This window comes from Mixophyes fleayi, chromosome 1, assembly GCF_038048845.1.
Source record: "Mixophyes fleayi isolate aMixFle1 chromosome 1, aMixFle1.hap1, whole genome shotgun sequence".
Taxonomy (NCBI): Eukaryota; Metazoa; Chordata; class Amphibia; order Anura; family Limnodynastidae; genus Mixophyes; species Mixophyes fleayi.
Genome location: NC_134402.1, coordinates 160,838,506 through 160,851,178, shown reverse-complemented (window position 1 = coordinate 160,851,178; position 12,673 = coordinate 160,838,506). Strand labels below are relative to the sequence as shown.

General features: G+C 35.9%; 8 non-coding genes across 8 annotated transcripts; all 8 read right to left on the bottom strand.

The window, feature by feature from the left end:
* Nucleotides 1-4,086: 4,086 nt before the first annotated feature.
* TRNAK-UUU (transfer RNA lysine (anticodon UUU)) lies at nucleotides 4,087-4,159 on the bottom strand. The gene has a single exon. It is a non-coding gene; the product is annotated as a tRNA-Lys (tRNA).
* Nucleotides 4,160-5,130: 971 nt separating this feature from the next.
* TRNAK-UUU (transfer RNA lysine (anticodon UUU)) lies at nucleotides 5,131-5,203 on the bottom strand. The gene has a single exon. It is a non-coding gene; the product is annotated as a tRNA-Lys (tRNA).
* Nucleotides 5,204-7,216: 2,013 nt separating this feature from the next.
* On the bottom strand, nucleotides 7,217-7,289 carry TRNAK-UUU (transfer RNA lysine (anticodon UUU)). Its single transcript has one exon. It is a non-coding gene; the product is annotated as a tRNA-Lys (tRNA).
* A 970-nt stretch (nucleotides 7,290-8,259) lies between these two features.
* TRNAK-UUU (transfer RNA lysine (anticodon UUU)) lies at nucleotides 8,260-8,332 on the bottom strand. The gene has a single exon. It is a non-coding gene; the product is annotated as a tRNA-Lys (tRNA).
* A 969-nt stretch (nucleotides 8,333-9,301) lies between these two features.
* Nucleotides 9,302-9,374, bottom strand: TRNAK-UUU (transfer RNA lysine (anticodon UUU)). Its single transcript has one exon. It is a non-coding gene; the product is annotated as a tRNA-Lys (tRNA).
* Nucleotides 9,375-10,343: 969 nt separating this feature from the next.
* Nucleotides 10,344-10,416, bottom strand: TRNAK-UUU (transfer RNA lysine (anticodon UUU)). Its single transcript has one exon. It is a non-coding gene; the product is annotated as a tRNA-Lys (tRNA).
* Nucleotides 10,417-11,385: 969 nt separating this feature from the next.
* TRNAK-UUU (transfer RNA lysine (anticodon UUU)) lies at nucleotides 11,386-11,458 on the bottom strand. The gene has a single exon. It is a non-coding gene; the product is annotated as a tRNA-Lys (tRNA).
* A 969-nt stretch (nucleotides 11,459-12,427) lies between these two features.
* On the bottom strand, nucleotides 12,428-12,500 carry TRNAK-UUU (transfer RNA lysine (anticodon UUU)). Its single transcript has one exon. It is a non-coding gene; the product is annotated as a tRNA-Lys (tRNA).
* Between the last annotated feature and the right edge of the window lie 173 nt (nucleotides 12,501-12,673).

Below are 12,673 nucleotides of genomic sequence, written 5' to 3'. Positions count from 1 at the left end.
TACTCATCTGGAAAATGGGCAGTTCTGTAACCAATGCCAATTTAATCGTGGCCAATGTTCTGTAAAGTGTGAGCCGAAAGGCTTGGTTGGAAGGTCACAGGATGCAAAAAGCTTTGATTGTCCCTTGGTTGAACATTTAGATCCCACCAAACTGTAAGTATCAATGCCCTTCAAGATTCATTTTCAACTATACTGCTTGGGGGATTAATTTGTTTGCTTTCTAATTTAATTACTATGTTGCTAACAAATTGGGATGAAGTTGGGTTAGATAGGAAATGAGGTGAAATGTCTAACCTTAATATACTTAGAATTTAATCTACAAGTAATATTTGCCTCATAGCATTTTATTTAGATGCTTCACCACTTTAAGTCCCACATAGCATCTCAAGTTTCTAGGAAATTATGTATTTGGATTGGACTGACCTGACTTGCACTTACAGATGTTCACTAATGTCCAGCTTTTATAAGTTCATGACAGTGTAATGTAATCATACTGTGAAATTGTGTAATGGTAAGAGAAGTTGACCAACTAAGTCAATAAATCCATTTGCGATAAAAAAAAAAGAGTTTATTTCACCTTGGTTGATCATAGAGATCTTAGTACACTATAAGTATTCATACCCTTCAAGACTCAATTTCATCTGTACACTTAATTTACAGATGTACACTAATGTCATGCTTGTGTAATGGCATTATAATCCAGTCATACTGTGAATTTGTAAAATGTGAAGAGAAGTTCATCAGCTAAATCAATAAATTATCTTGCGTTTTGCGTGAAGTTTCTGGTATTATTGTCCAAATAATATGGCTATTTACTGCAGAATCACTTGTTTCCTTATCAACAATGTGAGAAATGTTGATAATGACCTTTTTCACTTTTATCGCGGAAATCCTTCACAGCATACGTTTTGCCTGGCACAGAGAATATAGTTTGCCATTGTTTAAAAGGCATACTCTGCCTGAACAGGGACTTGAAGCCTGGACCCTCAGATTAAAAGTCTGATGCTCTACCGACTGAGCTATCCAGGCTCTCTTTTTATCTTGTACTCATCTGGAAAATGGGCAGTTCTGTAACCAATGCCAATTTAATCGTGGCCAATGTTCTGTAAAGTGTGAGCCGAAAGGCTTGGTTGGAAGGTCACAGGATGCAAAAAGCTTTGATTGTCCCTTGGTTGAACATTTAGATCCCACCAAACTGTAAGTATCAATGCCCTTCAAGATTCATTTTCAACTATACTGCTTGGGGGATTAATTTGTTTGCTGTCTAATTTAATTACTATGTTGCTAACAAATTGGGATGAAGTTGGGTTAGATAGGAAATGAGGTGAAATGTCTAACCTTAATATACTTAGAATTTAATCTACAAGTAATATTTGCCTCATAGCATTTTATTTAGATGCTTCACCACTTTAAGTCCCACATAGCATCTCAAGTTTCTAGGAAATTATGTATTTGGATTGGACTGACCTGACTTGCACTTACAGATGTTCACTAATGTCCAGCTTTTATAAGTACATGACAGTGTAATGTAATCATACTGTGAAATTGTGTAATGGTAAGAGAAGTTGACCAACTAAGTCAATAAATCCATTTGCGATAAAAAAAAAAGAGTTTATTTCACCTTGGTTGATCATAGAGATCTTAGTACACTATAAGTATTCATACCCTTCAAGACTCAATTTCATCTGTACACTTAATTTACAGATGTACACTAATGTCATGCTTGTGTAATGGCATTATAATCCAGTCATACTGTGAATTTGTAAAATGTGAAGAGAAGTTCATCAGCTAAATCAATAAATTATCTTGCGTTTTGCGTGAAGTTTCTGGTATTATTGTCCAAATAATATGGCTATTTACTGCAGAATCACTTGTTTCCTTATCAACAATGTGAGAAATGTTGATAATGACCTTTTTCACTTTTATCGCGGAAATCCTTCACAGCATACGTTTTGCCTGGCACAGAGAATATAGTTTGCCATTGTTTAAAAGGCATACTCTGCCTGAACAGGGACTTGAAGCCTGGACCCTCAGATTAAAAGTCTGATGCTCTACCGACTGAGCTATCCAGGCTCTCTTTTTATCTTGTACTCATCTGGAAAATGGGCAGTTCTGTAACCAATGCCAATTTAATCGTGGCCAATGTTCTGTAAAGTGTGAGCCGAAAGGCTTGGTTGGAAGGTCACAGGATGCAAAAAGCTTTGATTGTCCCTTGGTTGAACATTTAGATCCCACCAAACTGTAAGTATCAATGCCCTTCAAGATTCATTTTCAACTATACTGCTTGGGGGATTAATTTGTTTGCTGTCTAATTTAATTACTATGTTGCTAACAAATTGGGATGAAGTTGGGTTAGATAGGAAATGAGGTGAAATGTCTAACCTTAATATACTTAGAATTTAATCTACAAGTAATATTTGCCTCGTAGCATTTTATTTAGATGCTGCACCACTTTAAGTCCCACATAGCATCTCAAGTTTCTAGGAAATTATGTATTTGGATTGGACTGACCTGATTTGCACTTACAGATGTTCACTAAGGTCCAGCTTTTATCAGTACATGACAGTGTAATGTAATCATACTGTGAAATTGTGTAATGGTAAGAGAAGTTGACCAACTAAGTCAATAAATCCACTTGCGATAAAAAAAAAAGTTTATTTCACCTTGGTTGATCATAGAGATCTTAGTACACTATAAGTATTCATACCCTTCAAGACTCAATTTCATCTGTACACTTTATTTACAGATGTACACTAATGTCATGCTTGAGTAATGGCATTATAATCCAGTCATACTGTAAATTTCTAAAATGTGAAGAGAAGTTCATCAGCTAAATCAATAAATTATCTTGCGTTTTGCGTGAAGTTTCTGGTATTATTGTCCAAATAATATGGCTATTTACTGCAGAATCACTTGTTTCCTTATCAACAATGTGAGAAATGATGATAATGACCTTTTTCACTTTTATCGTGGAAATCCTTCACAGCATACGTTTTGCATGGCACAGAGAATATAGATTGCCATTGTTTAAAAGGCATATTCACCTGAACAGGGACTTGAACCCTGGACCCTCAGATTAAAAGTCTGATGCTCTACCGACTGAGCTATCCAGGCTCTCTTTTTATCTTGTACTCATCTGGAAAATGGGCAGTTCTGTAACCAATGCCAATTTAATCGTGGCCAATGTTCTGTAAAGTGTGAGCCGAAAGGCTTGGTTGGAAGGTCACAGGATGCAAAAAGCTTTGATTGTCCCTTGGTTGAACATTTAGATCCCACCAAACTGTAAGTATCAATGCCCTTCAAGATTCATTTTCAACTATACTGCTTGGGGGATTAATTTGTTTGCTGTCTAATTTAATTACTATGTTGCTAACAAATTGGGATGAAGTTGGGTTAGATAGGAAATGAGGTGAAATGTCTAACCTTAATATACTTAGAATTTAATCTACAAGTAATATTTGCCTTATAGCATTTTATTTAGATGCTTCACCACTTTAAGTCCCACATAGCATCTCAAGTTTCTAGGAAATTATGTATTTGGATTGGACTGACCTGACTTGCACTTACAGATGTTCACTAATGTCCAGCTTTTTATAAGTACATGACAGTGTAATGTAATCATACTGTGAAATTGTGTAATGGTAAGAGAAGTTGACCAACTAAGTCAATAAATCCATTTGCGATAAAAAAAAAAGAGTTTATTTCACCTTGGTTGATCATAGAGATCTTAGTACACTATAAGTATTCATACCCTTCAAGACTCAATTTCATCTGTACACTTAATTTACAGATGTACACTAATGTCATGCTTGTGTAATGGCATTATAATCCAGTCATACTGTGAATTTGTAAAATGTGAAGAGAAGTTCATCAGCTAAATCAATAAATTATCTTGCGTTTTGCGTGAAGTTTCTGGTATTATTGTCCAAATAATATGGCTATTTACTGCAGAATCACTTGTTTCCTTATCAACAATGTGAGAAATGATGATAATGACCTTTTTCACTTTTATCGCGGAAATCCTTCACAGCATACGTTTTGCATGGCACAGAGAATATAGTTTGCCATTGTTTAAAAGGCATACTCTGCCTGAACAGGGACTTGAACCCTGGACCCTCAGATCAAAAGTCTGATGCTCTACCGACTGAGCTATCCAGGCTCTCTTTTTATCTTGTACTCATCTGGAAAATTGGCAGTTCTGTAACCAATGCCAATTTAATCGTGGCCAATGTTCTGTAAAGTGTGAGCCGAAAGGCTTGGTTGGAAGGTCACAGGATGCAAAAAGCTTTGATTGTCCCTTGGTTGAACATTTAGATCCCACCAAACTGTAAGTATCAATGCCCTTCAAGATTCATTTTCAACTATACTGCTTGGGGGATTAATTTGTTTGCTGTCTAATTTAATTACTATGTTGCTAACAAATTGGGATGAAGTTGGGTTAGATAGGAAATGAGGTGAAATGTCTAACCTTAATATACTTAGAATTTAATCTACAAGTAATATTTGCCTCATAGCATTTTATTTAGATGCTTCACCACTTTAAGTCCCACATAGCATCTCAAGTTTCTAGGAAATTATGTATTTGGATTGGACTGACCTGACTTGCACTTACAGATGTTCACTAATGTCCAGCTTTTATAAGTACATGACAGTGTAATGTAATCATACTGTGAAATTGTGTAATGGTAAGAGAAGTTGACCAACTAAGTCAATAAATCCATTTGCGATAAAAAAAAAAGAGTTTATTTCACCTTGGTTGATCATAGAGATCTTAGTACACTATAAGTATTCATACCCTTCAAGACTCAATTTCATCTGTACACTTAATTTACAGATGTACACTAATGTCATGCTTGTGTAATGGCATTATAATCCAGTCATACTGTGAATTTGTAAAATGTGAAGAGAAGTTCATCAGCTAAATCAATAAATTATCTTGCGTTTTGCGTGAAGTTTCTGGTATTATTGTCCAAATAATATGGCTATTTACTGCAGAATCACTTGTTTCCTTATCAACAATGTGAGAAATGTTGATAATGACCTTTTTCACTTTTATCGCGGAAATCCTTCACAGCATACGTTTTGCCTGGCACAGAGAATATAGTTTGCCATTGTTTAAAAGGCATACTCTGCCTGAACAGGGACTTGAACCCTGGACCCTCAGATTAAAAGTCTGATGCTCTACCGACTGAGCTATCCAGGCTCTCTTTTTATCTTGTACTCATCTGGAAAATGGGCAGTTCTGTAACCAATGCCAATTTAATCGTGGCCAATGTTCTGTAAAGTGTGAGCCGAAAGGCTTGGTTGGAAGGTCACAGGATGCAAAAAGCTTTGATTGTCCCTTGGTTGAACATTTAGATCCCACCAAACTGTAAGTATCAATGCCCTTCAAGATTCATTTTCAACTATACTGCTTGGGGGATTAATTTGTTTGCTGTCTAATTTAATTACTATGTTGCTAACAAATTGGGATGAAGTTGGGTTAGATAGGAAATGAGGTGAAATGTCTAACCTTAATATACTTAGAATTTAATCTACAAGTAATATTTGCCTCGTAGCATTTTATTTAGATGCTGCACCACTTTAAGTCCCACATAGCATCTCAAGTTTCTAGGAAATTATGTATTTGGATTGGACTGACCTGATTTGCACTTACAGATGTTCACTAAGGTCCAGCTTTTATCAGTACATGACAGTGTAATGTAATCATACTGTGAAATTGTGTAATGGTAAGAGAAGTTGACCAACTAAGTCAATAAATCCACTTGCGATAAAAAAAAAAGTTTATTTCACCTTGGTTGATCATAGAGATCTTAGTACACTATAAGTATTCATACCCTTCAAGACTCAATTTCATCTGTACACTTTATTTACAGATGTACACTAATGTCATGCTTGAGTAATGGCATTATAATCCAGTCATACTGTGAATTTGTAAAATGTGAAGAGAAGTTCATCAGCTAAATCAATAAATTATCTTGCGTTTTGCGTGAAGTTTCTGGTATTATTGTCCAAATAATATGGCTATTTACTGCAGAATCACTTGTTTCCTTATCAACAATGTGAGAAATGTTGATAATGACCTTTTTCACTTTTATCGCGGAAATCCTTCACAGCATACGTTTTGCCTGGCACAGAGAATATAGTTTGCCATTGTTTAAAAGGCATACTCTGCCTGAACAGGGACTTGAAGCCTGGACCCTCAAATTAAAAGTCTGATGCTCTACCGACTGAGCTATCCAGGCTCTCTTTTTATCTTGTACTCATCTGGAAAATGGGCAGTTCTGTAACCAATGCCAATTTAATCGTGGCCAATGTTCTGTAAAGTGTGAGCCGAAAGGCTTGGTTGGAAGGTCACAGGATGCAAAAAGCTTTGCTTGTCCCTTGGTTGAACATTTAGATCCCACCAAACTGTAAGTATCAATGCCCTTCAAGATTCATTTTCAACTATACTGCTTGGGGGATTAATTTGTTTTCTGTCTAATTTAATTACTATGTTGCTAACAAATTGGGATGAAGTTGGGTTAGATAGGAAATGAGGTGAAATGTCTAACCTTAATATACTTAGAATTTAATCTACAAGTAATATTTGCCTCATAGCATTTTATTTAGATGCTTCACCACTTTAAGTCCCACATAGCATCTCAAGTTTCTAGGAAATTATGTATTTGGATTGGACTGACCTGACTTGCACTTACAGATGTTCACTAATGTCCAGCTTTTATAAGTACATGACAGTGTAATGTAATCATACTGTGAAATTGTGTAATGGTAAGAGAAGTTGACCAACTAAGTCAATAAATCCATTTGCGATAAAAAAAAAAGAGTTTATTTCACCTTGGTTGATCATAGAGATCTTAGTACACTATAAGTATTCATACCCTTCAAGACTCAATTTCATCTGTACACTTAATTTACAGATGTACACTAATGTCATGCTTGTGTAATGGCATTATAATCCAGTCATACTGTGAATTTGTAAAATGTGAAGAGAAGTTCATCAGCTAAATCAATAAATTATCTTGCGTTTTGCGTGAAGTTTCTGGTATTATTGTCCAAATAATATGGCTATTTACTGCAGAATCACTTGTTTCCTTATCAACAATGTGAGAAATGTTGATAATGACCTTTTTCACTTTTATCGCGGAAATCCTTCACAGCATACGTTTTGCCTGGCACAGAGAATATAGTTTGCCATTGTTTAAAAGGCATACTCTGCCTGAACAGGGACTTGAACCCTGGACCCTCAGATTAAAAGTCTGATGCTCTACCGACTGAGCTATCCAGGCTCTCTTTTTATCTTGTACTCATCTGGAAAATGGGCAGTTCTGTAACCAATGCCAATTTAATCGTGGCCAATGTTCTGTAAAGTGTGAGCCGAAAGGCTTGGTTGGAAGGTCACAGGATGCAAAAAGCTTTGATTGTCCCTTGGTTGAACATTTAGATCCCACCAAACTGTAAGTATCAATGCCCTTCAAGATTCATTTTCAACTATACTGCTTGGGGGATTAATTTGTTTGCTGTCTAATTTAATTACTATGTTGCTAACAAATTGGGATGAAGTTGGGTTAGATAGGAAATGAGGTGAAATGTCTAACCTTAATATACTTAGAATTTAATCTACAAGTAATATTTGCCTCGTAGCATTTTATTTAGATGCTTCACCACTTTAAGTCCCACATAGCATCTCAAGTTTCTAGGAAATTATGTATTTGGATTGGACTGACCTGACTTGCACTTACAGATGTTCACTAATGTCCAGCTTTTATAAGTACATGACAGTGTAATGTAATCATACTGTGAAATTGTGTAATGGTAAGAGAAGTTGACCAACTAAGTCAATAAATCCATTTGCGATAAAAAAAAAGAGTTTATTTCACCTTGGTTGATCATAGAGATCTTAGTACACTATAAGTATTCATACCCTTCAAGACTCAATTTCATCTGTACACTTAATTTACAGATGTACACTAATGTCATGCTTGTGTAATGGCATTATAATCCAGTCATACTGTGAATTTGTAAAATGTGAAGAGAAGTTCATCAGCTAAATCAATAAATTATCTTGCGTTTTGCGTGAAGTTTCTGCTATTATTGTCCAAATAATATGGCTATTTACTGCAGAATCACTTGTTTCCTTATCAACAATGTGAGAAATGATGATAATGACCTTTTTCACTTTTATCGCGGAAATCCTTCACAGCATACGTTTTGCATGGCACAGAGAATATAGTTTGCCATTGTTTAAAAGGCATACTCTGCCTGAACAGGGACTTGAACCCTGGACCCTCAGATCAAAAGTCTGATGCTCTACCGACTGAGCTATCCAGGCTCTCTTTTTATCTTGTACTCATCTGGAAAATGGGCAGTTCTGTAACCAATGCCAATTTAATCGTGGCCAATGTTCTGTAAAGTGTGAGCCGAAAGGCTTGGTTGGAAGGTCACAGGATGCAAAAAGCTTTGATTGTCCCTTGGTTGAACATTTAGATCCCACCAAACTGTAAGTATCAATGCCCTTCAAGATTCATTTTCAACTATACTGCTTGGGGGATTAATTTGTTTGCTGTCTAATTTAATTACTATGTTGCTAACAAATTGGGATGAAGTTGGGTTAGATAGGAAATGAGGTGAAATGTCTAACCTTAATATACTTAGAATTTAATCTACAAGTAATATTTGCCTCATAGCATTTTATTTAGATGCTTCACCACTTTAAGTTCCACATAGCATCTCAAGTTTCTAGGAAATTATGTATTTGGATTGGACTGACCTGACTTGCACTTACAGATGTTCACTAATGTCCAGCTTTTATAAGTACATGACAGTGTAATGTAATCATACTGTGAAATTGTGTAATGGTAAGAGAAGTTGACCAACTAAGTCAATAAATCCATTTGCGATAAAAAAAAGAGTTTATTTCACCTTGGTTGATCATAGAGATCTTAGTACACTATAAGTATTCATACCCTTCAAGACTCAATTTCATCTGTACACTTAATTTACAGATGTACACTAATGTCATGCTTGTGTAATGGCATTATAATCCAGTCATACTGTGAATTTGTAAAATGTGAAGAGAAGTTCATCAGCTAAATCAATAAATTATCTTGCGTTTTGCGTGAAGTTTCTGGTATTATTGTCCAAATAATATGGCTATTTACTGCAGAATCACTTGTTTCCTTATCAACAATGTGAGAAATGTTGATAATGACCTTTTTCACTTTTATCGCGGAAATCCTTCACAGCATACGTTTTGCCTGGCACAGAGAATATAGTTTGCCATTGTTTAAAAGGCATACTCTGCCTGAACAGGGACTTGAACCCTGGACCCTCAGATTAAAAGTCTGATGCTCTACCGACTGAGCTATCCAGGCTCTCTTTTTATCTTGTACTCATCTGGAAAATGGGCAGTTCTGTAACCAATGCCAATTTAATCGTGGCCAATGTTCTGTAAAGTGTGAGCCGAAAGGCTTGGTTGGAAGGTCACAGGATGCAAAAAGCTTTGATTGTCCCTTGGTTGAACATTTAGATCCCACCAAACTGTAAGTATCAATGCCCTTCAAGATTCATTTTCAACTATACTGCTTGGGGGATTAATTTGTTTGCTGTCTAATTTAATTACTATGTTGCTAACAAATTGGGATGAAGTTGGGTTAGATAGGAAATGAGGTGAAATGTCTAACCTTAATATACTTAGAATTTAATCTACAAGTAATATTTGCCTCGTAGCATTTTATTTAGATGCTGCACCACTTTAAGTCCCACATAGCATCTCAAGTTTCTAGGAAATTATGTATTTGGATTGGACTGACCTGATTTGCACTTACAGATGTTCACTAAGGTCCAGCTTTTATCAGTACATGACAGTGTAATGTAATCATACTGTGAAATTGTGTAATGGTAAGAGAAGTTGACCAACTAAGTCAATAAATCCACTTGCGATAAAAAAAAAAGTTTATTTCACCTTGGTTGATCATAGAGATCTTAGTACACTATAAGTATTCATACCCTTCAAGACTCAATTTCATCTGTACACTTTATTTACAGATGTACACTAATGTCATGCTTGAGTAATGGCATTATAATCCAGTCATACTGTAAATTTGTAAAATGTGAAGAGAAGTTCATCAGCTAAATCAATAAATTATCTTGCGTTTTGCGTGAAGTTTCTGGTATTATTGTCCAAATAATATGGCTATTTACTGCAGAATCACTTGTTTCCTTATCAACAATGTGAGAAATGTTGATAATGACCTTTTTCACTTTTATCGCGGAAATCCTTCACAGCATACGTTTTGCCTGGCACAGAGAATATAGTTTGCCATTGTTTAAAAGGCATACTCTGCCTGAACAGGGACTTGAACCCTGGACCCTCAGATTAAAAGTCTGATGCTCTACCGACTGAGCTATCCAGGCTCTCTTTTTATCTTGTACTCATCTGGAAAATGGCCAGTTCTGTAACCAATGCCAATTTAATCGTGGCCAATGTTCTGTAAAGTGTGAGCCGAAAGGCTTGGTTGGAAGGTCACAGGATGCAAAAAGCTTTGATTGTCCCTTGGTTGAACATTTAGATCCCACCAAACTGTAAGTATCAATGCCCTTCAAGATTCATTTTCAACTATACTGCTTGGGGGATTAATTTGTTTGCTGTCTAATTTAATTACTATGTTGCTAACAAATTGGGATGAAGTTGGGTTAGATAGGAAATGAGGTGAAATGTCTAACCTTAATATACTTAGAATTTAATCTACAAGTAATATTTGCCTCGTAGCATTTTATTTAGATGCTGCACCACTTTAAGTCCCACATAGCATCTCAAGTTTCTAGGAAATTATGTATTTGGATTGGACTGACCTGATTTGCACTTACAGATGTTCACTAAGGTCCAGCTTTTATCAGTACATGACAGTGTAATGTAATCATACTGTGAAATTGTGTAATGGTAAGAGAAGTTGACCAACTAAGTCAATAAATCCACTTGCGATAAAAAAAAAAGTTTATTTCACCTTGGTTGATCATAGAGATCTTAGTACACTATAAGTATTCATACCCTTCAAGACTCAATTTCATCTGTACACTTTATTTACAGATGTACACTAATGTCATGCTTGAGTAATGGCATTATAATCCAGTCATACTGTAAATTTGTAAAATGTGAAGAGAAGTTCATCAGCTAAATCAATAAATTATCTTGCGTTTTGCGTGAAGTTTCTGGTATTATTGTCCAAATAATATGGCTATTTACTGCAGAATCACTTGTTTCCTTATCAACAATGTGAGAAATGTTGATAATGACCTTTTTCACTTTTATCGCGGAAATCCTTCACAGCATACGTTTTGCCTGGCACAGAGAATATAGTTTGCCATTGTTTAAAAGGCATACTCTGCCTGAACAGGGACTTGAACCCTGGACCCTCAGATTAAAAGTCTGATGCTCTACCGACTGAGCTATCCAGGCTCTCTTTTTATCTTGTACTCATCTGGAAAATGGGCAGTTCTGTAACCAATGCCAATTTAATCGTGGCCAATGTTCTGTAAAGTGTGAGCCGAAAGGCTTGGTTGGAAGGTCACAGGATGCAAAAAGCTTTGATTGTCCCTTGGTTGAACATTTAGATCCCACCAAACTGTAAGTATCAATGCCCTTCAAGATTCATTTTCAACTATACTGCTTGGGGGATTAATTTGTTTGCTGTCTAATTTAATTACTATGTTGCTAACAAATTGGGATGAAGTTGGGTTAGATAGGAAATGAGGTGAAATGTCTAACCTTAATATACTTAGAATTTAATCTACAAGTAATATTTGCCTCGTAGCATTTTATTTAGATGCTGCACCACTTTAAGTCCCACATAGCATCTCAAGTTTCTAGGAAATTATGTATTTGGATTGGACTGACCTGATTTGCACTTACAGATGTTCACTAAGGTCCAGCTTTTATCAGTACATGACAGTGTAATGTAATCATACTGTGAAATTGTGTAATGGTAAGAGAAGTTGACCAACTAAGTCAATAAATCCACTTGCGATAAAAAAAAAAGTTTATTTCACCTTGGTTGATCATAGAGATCTTAGTACACTATAAGTATTCATACCCTTCAAGACTCAATTTCATCTGTACACTTTATTTACAGATGTACACTAATGTCATGCTTGAGTAATGGCATTATAATCCAGTCATACTGTAAATTTCTAAAATGTGAAGAGAAGTTCATCAGCTAAATCAATAAATTATCTTGCGTTTTGCGTGAAGTTTCTGGTATTATTGTCCAAATAATATGGCTATTTACTGCAGAATCACTTGTTTCCTTATCAACAATGTGAGAAATGTTGATAATGACCTTTTTCACTTTTATCGCGGAAATCCTTCACAGCATACGTTTTGCCTGGCACAGAGAATATAGTTTGCCATTGTTTAAAAGGCATACTCTGCCTGAACAGGGACTTGAACCCTGGACCCTCAGATTAAAAGTCTGATGCTCTACCGACTGAGCTATCCAGGCTCTCTTTTTATCTTGTACTCATCTGGAAAATGGGCAGTTCTGTAACCAATGCCAATTTAATCGTGGCCAATGTTCTGTAAAGTGTGAGCCGAAAGGCTTGGTTGGAAGGTCACAGGATGCAAAAAGCTTTGATTGTCCCTTGGTTGAACATTTAGATCCCACCAAACTGTAAG